Raw genomic sequence first — 13374 nt, forward strand, 5'->3', positions numbered from 1 at the left:
AATATAAGATCAATGAATGGTCAAATGATATAAACAGGTGGTTCTTAAATGAATAAATACAGACTAAGAATCATATGAAAAATGCTACAAATCACTGAAGAGAAATGTCAATTAAAACAATTATTAGAGCATACCTCATGTGCCTCAGCTTAACAAAAATGACAAAAGAGAAAATTTGCAGTTATTGGAGAGATTGTGGGATGGGAGGCACATTAATGTCCTGTTGGTAAAACTATGAATTGATACATTCATTCTAGAAAAACAATTTGGAAGTATACAATAAAATAAATTATGTTGTATATAGTCTTGGCATAAACTCCAAAGAAGTCAAAAACAGAAGAAACATATGCACATGTATAAAAAATACCTTATGGTAATGCTTTTTATTGTAGCAAAGAACTAGAAACAAAGTAGGTACTCATCAGAATTACAGAAGCAATTGTGGCATATTAATGTAATTGAACATTATTGTGCAGCTAGAATTGATAGCTATGACCAAATAAAAGAAACATGGTTAGATACATGAGTAAAGTGATGTAGGGTGAAATGAAAAGAGGACAAATTTACATAATAAACACAATATTACCCCAAAATTAATAACTTCATAAGACTTCAGAACTCTGATCAAAGCAGTGTTCAGCAGAATGCACAAAGCAGAATGAGACTTATTTCCAGATGTAACCAATGTATTGTTGATTTGTTTTATTTGACTGTGCTTTTTTTTTTTTTTACAAAAGAGGGGTCCTATTTTGGAGGGGGCAAGTGAGTGGGTGATTATCAAGATATAAAAAATTAAAATATTGTTTAAAAAACATAAGAAAACAAAACAAGAAACTCAGAATGAGATGCAAACAAGGTATTGTGTTACTGTCTTGTTGAGTTTAATATACACTTAAAAAACAAACTATATAACAGGAGTTGAGAGTTTCATGTATTGCTCCTTTGTTCTTTGTATACTGAAGTGTTCATATTTGTTTTTGGTTTTTTTCTTTTTTTGGAGGGGGAGGTCAGGGCAATTGGGGTTGTGGCTTGCCCAAGGTCACATGTCTAGTTTTTGTGTTAAATATCTGAGGCCATATTTGAACCCAGGTCCTCCTGACTCCAGGGCCAGTGCTCTATTCACTGTGCCCCCTAGCCGCACCGGTGTTTGTATTTGTTGATTGTCAATAATTACATTTTTTGACAAATTCTGTTTTTCATTTGGCCCTACCTTCTCCCTAATATTGCACACATATGAGTCACTACTATTGTTTTTTAAGTTGAGTTGGTCCAGACCATCAGCAGACTCAATAAACATTAATAGAAAGGGTTCTAGGGCAGCAATTCAAAGAATAATACTTTAAAAAAAACAACAGGAAATAAGGGAAAATTGACACATGGTACCTTGATGTTAAGAGTCTATTAATTGGGGTGCTAGGTGGTGCAGTGAATAAAGCGCTGGCCCCAGAATCAGGAGGACCTGAGTTCGGTTCCGGCCTTAGACACATAATACCTGCACAAAAAAACTAGCCATGTAACCTTGGGCAAGTTACTTAACCCCAATTGAACTACAAAAGGCAAAAAAAAAAAGAGTCTATCAATTGCTTGTAATCCTTCAGCTATCTGTTTGGGGATGGACCTTGACTATTCTCTCATTCTGGTTAGACTACATAGGAATCCTGCTTTCTCATTTCAGCCCTTGACTATATCTTCTCCAAATATAATTTGGTAGAATCTGAGATGGAGCCACAGTCTGCACTCTGAATTTCCAATTTTATTAAACTGTTTCAAATCAATTTGCTAAATCAATGAAGGAAGATAAGGTGAAGGAATTTTGAGAAGTTATACATGCCTGAGGCAAAGTACATTAACTTAAAAAGTCAGTTTATTCCCCACTACTCTCCAATATAACACTTTCACTTCAGTCAGACATTTCTCCTGATGACTCATGAACAAGCCTTATGTCTGCCTCTCTTACTGCTTCCATCTACCCTGGTCAATTCAAATCAATAAACATTTAAGTGCCTACTATGTTTGAGGCACTGTGTTTAACTTTAGGGGTGCAGAAACCAAAAAAAAATGTCCCTGATTTCAAGGAGATTATATTCTAAGTGGGATCAGGGAAGGATGGTTTGCAATATGTACATGGAAAAGTGAATACAAAAAAATTTCTAGGCAACACTAACAACTGGAGGGGAGGGGGCAGGAAAGAGGGATCACAGAAGGTTCCGTGTAGAAGGTAGTCCCTGAGCAGAGCTTTGAAGGAAGATTGAATTCTAAGATGTGGAGGTGAAGAGTTCAGAAATGGAAGACAACCTCTGCAAAAGGCATTCATGCAGAGGATGGCATGTCTGTCATATAGGAGTGACAGCTGGCACTCCTATATGACAGTTCAAGTTTGCCTTGAACAGAGAGTACATGAAGGGATAAACCTGGAAAGGTAGGTTAGGAGCCAGAATGCTTTCTCTCCATCTTTTCAAATGTAATACCTCCTTCAAAGTTCGATTGAAGTTCTACTTCCTCCATGAAGCCATTCTCCACTACTTCAGCCAAGAGCTGTCTCCTTTCTTTGAACTCCTATTATTCTAATCATCTGAAACATATCATTTTATCACAATTACTATTACATTATTAAGTAGATTGGTCAACTCCTTACCTATGGTAGACTACACCAATGTCATCAAACTCAAATAGAAATGGGACCATTAAATCACTCTTAACAATCCCTGAAGGCCACTTATTAACTTAGTTTTAAAATGTAAAATTATCTATGTTTTATTTTCTTTATTTTGTTAAGCATTTGCTAAGTAATTCCCAATTAATCTGGCTTGGATCATATTCAGGAATGTTGTGTATTGTTGCACTCTGCCTGTGGGGGGCCATGTGTTTGACACATCTCTACTATACTACCCTTAAAAGGACCACAATTTATGCTGGCGCTCTCTCTCTCTCTCTCTCTCTCTCTCTCTCTCTCTCTCTCTCTCTCTCTCTGTCTCTCTGTCTCTTTGTGTCTCTGTCTCCCTGTATCTCTGTCTCTGTCTCTATCTCTGTCTGTCTCTTTGTGTCTCTGTCTCCCTGTATCTCTGTCTCTGTCTCTATCTCTGTCTCTCTGTCTCTCTGTGTCTCTCTCTCCCCTCCCCCAATGCCTAGCAAAATACCTTTCACACAGTAGAAATTCAATAAATATTTGTTGATTGATCAAACTGAAGTAATAACTGCATTGAACCAGGAACACCCTAACACTGTTGTTTCAAAAGTTATGGATAGCCTCAATATCCCAATTCAATTGATAGAGAGCCAGATTTGTAGGCAGAGGACACTTTGGGTAAGTCACTTAATGTTTCTGAGCATTAGTTTCCCTATTTGTAAAATGAGGGGGATAAATTAGATAAACTCTAAGATCTCTCCCAGTTCCAAATGTATTATCATATGAATAAATATTTATTATGTACCCATTTTATGCAAGGAATTTTGTCAGGCACCTGGATACAAAGATAAAATGAAGCATTTCCTTCACTCAAGGAGTTCATCCTTTTCCTTTTCTTCATAGTCATAAGCGCTGCTTCAAGGTCATGCCACATCCAAAGAAAAACAGCAGTTGGTTCTCCTTTATCTCTCAGAGAATTTCTTTTCCTGAGACACACAGCTATACAGAAAAAGGCAAAGAGGTCATTTAAAACACCATCTCTCCAAGGCATTCAAAGTCAAATGTAGCATCTGTCTCCAGTGAAAATTAATTTGGTGGTCTTATTTACCCAGGGAGTTAGTGGCACAAGTCTGTGAGCCTGTATCACCAATAAGAACCTGGAAGATTAAAGAACGTGTTCATAAAAGACCATACCTCAGAAAAGCAAATAGATTTCCTTTCCATAAGAATCTCAATCTCTCTCTCTCTCTCTCTCTCTCTCTCTCTCTCTCTCTCTCTCTCTGTGTGTGTGTGTGTGTGTGTGTGTGTCTCTGTCCTTCCTTCCCTCCCCCTTTCTTGTGTTGCAGTTGCTGTATAGGATAACAGATATTGTCCAGTGAAAGGGATTGCGACACTAATCTAATGAATGGGGATGAAGAGGTACACCAGCTTCTCAGTCCTGAACCCACTCCCTATGCCCCAGGCTTGTCATGGGACTTCAATGACTGGAGGAGAGTGAGGCTGATGACTTTATGCAGCTCTGCCTCATGTAAATACTATTCAAGAGACAGTCAAGATATCACCCTTCGGACATCATTTGTCTTCTTCAAGAATGAAGGATCCACAACCAACCAACAACTCTGGATACTCAATTCATTTCAATGCCACCCTTGAGATCTGTGTTCAGGTGAAGCTTTCAGAAGATCAAGGGCAAAAGTGTTAGTTCCAAGGATTGGTATTTGAAAGGGGAAAGGCATGGGTTTTGATCTGAGCAAGCCAAACTGGGAAATACACTTTTGTTATAAGCTCATGTCCATTTGTATATCTGATTACTTGAAACTTGCCTCATCTCAGACCATATAATGGAATGATTCAATGTTATCTTTCTTAATTATCCATGTGAGAAGGGAGGGTTTGAGAGGAGAAGAGGCTCAGTATAGCTCATTTAAATTAACAAGCCATCCAAACGTCTTATTCTCAAATTTATGCTTCATTGGTATGTTTTCCCCTGAAGAGAGAACCCAAAGTATTAACAAAAAGCAAAATAATAACAATATGAAATAAAATAAAATCATAGAATCTTTGATTGAAAAAAATACTTTCATTCTTTCTAGTTCAACTCCACATTTACCACTGGGAATACCCTATACAACAACATCTAGACTCTGATTAAGTACTTCTAGGGATTAGGAGTTCACCAAAGTAGCTCACACCAATATATAGTGCTTTAGTTCTCCAAGAGACAGCACATATATTATTTTGTTTCATCCAAGACATTCCCTTATGAAGTAAGCAAAACAAAAATTGTGACCATTTCCCATCTACAGAAACTGAGGTTCAGTTTGTTGACTTGTTCAAAGTTACACATTAAAGCAGCAGAGGTGAAAGAGAGGCCATCTCTTCTAAGGCCTTTTTTAATTCTCTCTCCACTCTACCATCCTGCCTCTTTCATTTTTTTGTCATTCGTTTACCTATCTCTCCTTCTGGTGAAGATGCTAATTAGCTCAGTGGTTAAAAAACAATAAACTAGGCAGGATGAACATAAAAGAGAAGCAAAGGGATAGGGAATAACTCTCACAATCCATAGTCAACTAATCAATGGGTGAGAATCATTTCCATTAACATGAATCTCTTGACTCTCTCTCCTATCCCCAATTTGCTTAGTAGTATGAACATCATATAATTCATATAGCTATTTAATAGCAGACCTGTTGTCTCTATGACTTTCATGTCTGTTTAAGGTAAGTAGGAAGTTTCTTGAAGGCACCTATCTATGTAATTTGATCTAACAATGCCTGGCACAAAGCCACAAAGTGATAGATCTCACATGCTAAATGAATTATACCTTTTGGTTAATCACAGCAATACTTAATTTTCTCCACCTACATTCTCTTCTCTATGTATGAAGAAAGAACAAAGGGTAAGCAAAAAAGAAAAAGGAAGCAAATACCAGCAAAGATACCACCTCCCAGTCTGAATGCCGCTGCCTTAGCACGATTCCCCTTCCTAATAGGTCATTGCTATCACTATCTAATTATCCACAATCTGGAAACACAGATAATTGTTTTTGTCTAGGGGATATATCCTTTACTTTTCAATGCAGAATGGTACCAATGAAAAGTGGTAGGCATCTGGAGTCAGAGGATGTGACTTCAAATCCTACCTCTTCCACCTACGGCTTACTTGATTTTGGGTAAATCCTCTTCCCTCTCAGTTTCCTCATCTGTCAAATGAGAACATTGGACTAAATGATCTCTATAGTTCCATTCCAATTTATGATCCTGTGAACATCTTCCTGCTAAAGAATAGCAGCCTTCCTTTCTTACACAACATAGATAAGGAGCCATTTGAGCACTAACTCCCCAATGTCTCATAGAGCAATTACTTTTCAGACTTTAATCAAATAGGAAAAATCATTGCAATTTTTTTAAGTCTATACCTTTGCTCAGTTGCCATCTGAAGTTTTCCATTGTTCTCTGTAATCTTCTTATACTAGATTCATGTGCAGTGCCAAAGATAGAAGTGTCAGGCAGTGCTAATGGCAGATGTTTCCTATCCAAAATGTCCCCAAAGTAACTCACAGTGAGATAGGAGATGTATCTGGTAGAGAAATTGGATCCCAAAATGATAGGGCTGTGGTCCTCAAGCTTGTTTATTTAGTCCAGACCCATATTTCTTTTTAAAAAAGAAAAAAAAAACCCTTGCTTTCTCCCGTCCTTTATGATTTATCATCATTATTATTGAGAAGCAGAAACCATAGAAACTGATAGTTAACAGTGGGCATACTCATCTATTTTTCTAACACTGTATCTATAAATCAAAGCTTCTTTTTCTTCTGTTGAAAATAAATGGTAGAGCTAACAGTTCCCCGCCCCCAGCCCAACCCTCAAAGACTGATTCATTGGTGCAATTCCCCAGAGAAGAGGAAATACCAAAAGAAAATCCTAAAATTATCCTTTCTATGCTCCCTACTAACAAGGGCAACTGCAAGCATTATAGAAAATAATTCAAGCTGAACTTGTATTGATTCGTAACAGCTTCTATATGAGGCCATGTCTGTAATTCCACTGAGGCTTTCTATGGATCACTTGGTAAATGTCTGTCAACAAAGAGAAAATCAATCCCCCCAAAAAAACCCTGAGGCTTAATTTAACTTGGAAGAAAAATGGACAAACCAAAAGATCCCAAATGAAATTTCTGAACTTTGGGTAAAAAAGAGAAGGGTTGACTTTTTTGAAATTCATTAGACTTAACTAAATTCATTAGATTTAACTCCCAAATGGACTCACTTGAGAGAGGTATTTTTAGTTGAACATGCTAAAAGTAATGAACATTGAGCTTATCCTGTGTTATCTCTCAATGGAAAGGTGAGACTTAATGAGAGAATCTTTGGATTTATAAAGGGATGTGATTAAGATGGCACATAAGCCTGGACTTTCTATTATTTTGCATTCAGAGTACTTTCTAGGCAGAAATTATGTATTTAACAATTTGTAACGAGGCAGGTTTACAGACCTCAGGTCAAAGGAAGCCTAATGCCCCACTACAAAAAACACCTCAGTTGAAGTTTTGAGTAAAATTTTCATTCCAGAAGAGACAACTGAATACAGGCCATGTGTCTAACACTGTATAGCAAATGAACAAAGAAAGAGTAAGGTAATATGGCAAGGACCCAATCCTAATGTCTGAAAGCAAGGACTATATAGTCTTCTATAGCAGAAAATCACACAGTGGAGGAGTTTTGGGTTGTTTTTATTTAAATTTCACATGGAAAATATATACTAGGGAATGGTCTGACTCTATTGATGGCTATGTGAAATATTCAAAATCCCAGACTGAAAAATACAGAAACATTGTCTTGGGACATAAAAATTAAATAAAGTATCGCAAAGAATTCTAAACAACTAGAGAAAACAAACTCCATCTGACCAATCCGATGTGGAAGAAATAGCACTAGACCAGGTTAATTATAATTAATTCTAGATTCAAGTTCTAACTTTGCCACTTTTTTTGCCTTTTGGAGGGCAATCGGGGTTAAGTAACTTGCCCAAGGTTACACGGCTAGTTTTTGTGTGTGGGTGTTAAGTGTCTGAGGCCAGAACCAAACTTGGGTCCTCCTGACTCTGGGGCCAGGGACTTTGCCACTTTCTAACTATGAATTTAAGATATCCCACAGTTTCCCCTTCTATAAAATGGGGCAATTGGTGTAGCAGCAAGCACCCCAAGCGTCCTCAGGGTCGCTGCCACCACAGGTTCTTGGATCTGCTTTGACAAAGGAAAGCAACTCAAAATGGGTTAACAAGCTTACTTTAATCAGTCAGGCATATATCATTTACCTTGTTCAGGGGAAAAGGTCAGCACCCCAAACTTCAAAGTACACAGGCAGAATTATCAAGACAGAAACAGATCTAGTAGACAGATTTCAAACTTTGTCCAACCATTACATCCATACCCAGTCAACATCTGGGTTTCAACATCTGGGTTTTTTCAAAGCCGGGGGGGCTCAGGACAACGGCTTCCCAGAATCCATATCAAATCACAGAACACTTCTCAAAGTGAGCCCCAAAACAAAGCCTCACATCAGGGCTTATATAGCCTTCTCCTGGCTCAGAGAATGTAACAACCTTTTGGACCCACTGACCAATCAAAAAGTATCTACTGAAAAACAAGCCTCCCACCCTAGACTCCAAGTGCACTTTAGCCTAGGGGCAGGGAAGATCTTTAAAATTTACATTCCCATTACAATTGGAGAAAAAAAATTCTTAAAACCTTCCAACTCTATAAAATTCTGTGATATTATGATGCAATTTATTATCTCATTCAAGGTAGGAAGTTTCCCATCATTAGAAGTCTCCAAGACAAGGCTAGATGAACACACTTCTACATTGAAGATGAGAGAACTTATGACTTACCTGAGGTCACATAAGTATAAAGTGTTGAAGCCAGAATTCAAACCCAGGTCTCCTGATTTCTAGGTCCAGCATTTTTTCCTCTATACTATATACCCCATTCCCTTTTCCCCAAATATTTTCTCTCTCCCAAGAAGTAAAAAACTACAAAATTTCCATTTTGTGTTTCTGATGTCAGTGCTAAGGGAAGGAATATAATACAAAGCCATTAATACCAAATCCAAATCTACCAAAGCACCAAAAAACATCTATATCAGGATAGGTTAAGACACACAGAGCCTCATGGGCAAACCACACACATTTAATACACCCACACAAGTGCTCAAAGATAATGTGATGAACTACCACCACCATCGTGAATGTGTGGGATGTTCTGTATGTGTTACTGACTGCAGCAAATAAGTGTGAATACACAGGGGATGTTTCCTTCTTTTCTGAGGGGGAAAAATAACTGGTTCTAGGTTTAAATAAGAAAAATAAAACAGAGACAAGTATCTTGATGAAGGGCTCCAAGACACAATAGAGTTCCATCCAGAAGAATATTGGCATTAAGGAAAACAGACTTCTCAGGTGCCTGAGGAACAGTGAGTTCAGCTTAGGCTAAGAAATGGAGAATACATACTTCTCTTTTTTCTATTTAATATTTTTTTCAATTACATGTAAAAACAATTTTAACACTCCTATTTTTTTAATTTTGAGTTCCGAATTCCCTCCTTCCCTCTGCTCCCTCCTCCTTGAGAAGGTAAGAAATTTTATATAGATTACATATGTACAGTCATGCAAAACAGATTTCCATATTAGTCATGTTAAAGAAAACATAACCCCCCTCAAAAAAAACAAGAAAAATAAATAAAGTTTAAATAAATATGCTTCAATCTGCACTTGGAGTTCATCAGTTCTCTATCTGTAAAGGGATAGCATTTTTCATCATAAGTCTTTCAGAAGTGTCTCAGATCTTTGTATTGGTAAGAATAGCTGTCATACATAGTTGATCATAGTATAGTGGGAATACATACTTCTTAAGGATCTGGGAAAAGAAACCCTACAGAAAGAACAGACCAGGTTTATGAAGCAGGCAGAAGTATCCACTGACGAGAATCTGAAAGAACCTCCCCCCACTGCAAAGCTAAACAGAATAGATTCCATTTTTAATGTGACGTTTAGCCTGAAGAAGAGACTTGGAAAAAGGAGAGGAAGGAGAATAAAGGGAATAAGAACTCAATATGGGTTTATTACCTTGAATGCTTGTACAGTAGCTAAAGACTTTGTTACAAAGGTAAAAACAAGCTATATCCAAACTATTTCAGAGATTTCCCAGAATAAACCTATTGGTACAACAAGTCAAAGAGATGTTGATCTTTTAGAATCACCCCTGAGGTTGGACCCAATCCATATAAGTCCAGAGTATGTGTCCTTGGGCCACAAGTTAATGAACTTTTACTCAAGCCATCTATTGCTTTTCCCTCCCTCTCTCTATTGATTATCTCCCAGTATTCCTGTGTACGGTACTCCTTGTTTATACAGAGTTGTTTGCATGTTATCTCACATATTAGACTGTGGACTCCCTGAGAGCAGGAACTGCCTTTGGCCTTTTCTTGTATCGTTTGTGCTCAGTATAGTACCTGGTGCAGAGTAAGTGGTGAAGAAATGTTCATTAACTCACTCCCCTCTTCCCACCAAGACGGTTTTGCAAGTCTTTGGATTTCTCCATGCCAGGTATCTTTTCAATCCCTTTTCAGCTTCCTTTTGTCTTTTGTGTGTTGTCTTCCCTTGTTGCAAGCTCCGTGAGGCCAGAGACTCTGTTTTATTTGTATTTGTATCCCCAGAGTTTAGCACAGGGCTCAGAGCATAGTAGGTACTTAATAAAATGTTATTGACTGCGTGTGTGACAAACATTATGAATGGACTGGCATTGAATATTACAGATGGGTCAGAATCACTTTCTGAGTAGTTCATTTCTTATAGAAATGATATACTGAAGGATCCTCTAGACAGGCTCTGAGATATTACAGCCAGCTTCTAGTACTGGTCTTCCTTATACCTGATAATAATACCTTTAGAAGTGATCTACAAACCCAGCTTCTGTACAGCACATAAAACATTGAGGAGTCAAACATCACCACCATGATAATGAAACATCAAACTTCACTATCAATATGTTAGACAAATGGAGGCCCAATTACATAGTGGGATTATCCTCACCATGTTGTTTTTCTTTTTCTTTTTTTTGCTTTTCAAAGGACAATTGGGGTTAAGTGACTTGCCCAAGGTCACACAGCTAGTTTTTGTGTGTTAAGTGTCTGAGGCCAGCTTTGAACTCAGGTCCTCCTGACTTCAGGGCTGGCACTCTATTCACTGAGCCACCTAGCTGTACCCCCCCATGTTGTTTTTCTTAAACTAAGGGTCCATGAACTATTTTTTTTGATGACTGTCTTTCAATATAATTGGCTTCTTTTGGAATTCTATATATTTTATTATATGCATTTAAAAATATGGTTCTGAGAACGGGTCCATAGGCTTCCACAGACTGCAATAAGAATCCATAACACATAAAAAAAGGTTAAGAACTCCTAAAATATCACAAAAAGCATCATGCCTAGAACTCTCTTTTTGCTCCAAGTAGATTGTACTTTGCAGCATTCTAATTTGTACACATCTTAAATCCTATATTAGAAAACTATATCCCTGAAGACCAACAGTGTCATTTTTCATCTCTGCCTATAATTGGCACTTAATATATGTTCAATCAAAAATTGAACTGAATTGATTAGCAACCAGTAACAGCCCCACTCCCTCATTAATATAATAACTGGCAATTACATAGCAATTTAAAGTTTGTAAAGTTCTTTGCATGTATTATCTTATTAAAATACTACAACAATCCTCTCACATAGAGGACACTAAATAAATACTTGTTTGATTATTATCCCAGTTTTACAGATGAGAAGCCTCAGGGCATAGAGCAACTTATCTATAGTCACAAGTACAGTGAATGTTGGGGCAAGATGTGTACCTTCATTTTCTTAATTCCAAGGTCAGCACTCTACCATCAGTCAGAGGTAGCTGGGTGTGATGATATTATGGATGGAACACTGGTCCTGGAGTCAGGAAGACTTGAGTTCAAATCCAACCTCAGACATTGATTATATGACCCTGAGCAAGGCACTTAACCTCTGTTTGCCTCAGTTTCCTCAATTGAAAAATGGAGAAAAAAAACACAGGGTTCTTATAAAAATCAAATGAAATAATATTTGTAACAGTGTTAGCATAGTGCCTTGCACACAGCAGGTGTGATATAAATGCTTATTATCTCACCTCCCTCTTTGCTACCACATTGTCTTTCTTGGCTAAAATACTGTATACAGCATGCATTTAAATCTGCCACAATGTTAGTTTGTGTATTTAAAAGCTGTCCTCCGGGCAGCTAGGTGGCTCAGTGAATAGAGCACCAGCCCTGGAGTCAAGAGGACCTGAGTTCAAATGTGTCCTCAGACACTTAACACAAAAACTAGCCATGTGACCTTGGGCAAGTCACTTAACCCCAATTGCCCTCCAAAAACAAAAACTGTCCTGAAGCACATTTTCCGCATTATTTCTCTACATCGACTTATTATACATTTATTACAGAAGAGGTTGGTTCTTTCCTGTTCCTCCTTTTCTTTTATTCCAGTTCATTAATGGTTCGTTGAATTAACAATCTACAGACTTAAGAATGAGAGCAGAAAGGGACCAGAACTTCCTCAGGTTAAACCAATTCACAGGTGACTCCTGATTCATCAACCAGACGCTAATAAGTTATAGGTAGTTTTGTTGTTATTGTCGTTTTTCCCTCTTTGCATCTGCCTCCCCTTCATATTCTCCCAGGGCTTAGCCAACAGTCGGAATTGCCAGTATCTCCCAGCCTAAGGAGAAAGTCACTGAATTTTGAAATCTGAGTAGACCTCCCCCATGGCAGCCAAGGGCATAAACAAGCGGGCCTAATGTCACAGCTGAGACAAACACTCCCATTTTTGTCTCGGTCACTCTCAGTCATTTAAGGCTGACTAGCTTAGCCAGCCTGGCCCCCACACCCTGTGATCTTAAGCTCCTCAGTAGGGGGTTCATGGAGGTCTTCATGCCTGGAACCCTGGCGTGGACTCAAGATTAAATAACCACTGCTGTTCCCACGTCAGACATTCATGGGAACTTCAGTTAACATCGCTACAGCCTTTCTCCATGGGCCTGCGTCCCCTTCTGCAAAAACAAGTCTAGTCTGCCACCTCTCATTATGCATCCAGCCACAGGACAGATTGTTATCATGGTGGGGAGCCTCTAAGAAGCAGTAATGACACTGGAAATTGGGGAAAAACAGTAAACAGCATCTAATGGCTGGTGCCTGTCCAGTGTTTGCTTCATCCTGGTGCTTCTTGCAGAGGAGGAAGGAATGCCATCTCTAAGCTTGCATAGGAATAAGGAAAAGCTTTTATAAGTGGCATCTTCCATATCACAGAGCTCATCCCAAACTTGACATGTGTGCTTAGCAGAGTCTCTGAGCATTTCTTTCTGATGGGTAAAAGAATCATCTGTCCATTGGATTTTTTTAATAGAGTTCAGAAAGCAAGGCTAAAGAGTAGGTATATTTGCTTTCTTTTCTCTCCATGAAAACTAAACTTTAAATTCAAAGGAAAGGAAGGAAGGAAGGAAGGAAGGAAGGAAGTAAGGAAGGAAGGAGGGAGGGAAAGAGGGAGGGAGGGAAGGAGAGGAGGGAAGGAGAGGAGGGAAGGAGAGGAGGGGAAAGGAAAAGAAAAAAGAAAGGAGAGAAGGAGAGGGGAGGAGAAGGGAAGGAAGGGGAGGGGAGGGGAGGAGAGGAGAGGAGAGGAG

Source organism: Petaurus breviceps, unplaced genomic scaffold, assembly GCF_028583685.1.
Source record: "Petaurus breviceps papuanus isolate PSGF00001 unplaced genomic scaffold, PetGlider_PUasm1.0 37, whole genome shotgun sequence".
NCBI classification, from domain to species: Eukaryota; Metazoa; Chordata; class Mammalia; order Diprotodontia; family Petauridae; genus Petaurus; species Petaurus breviceps.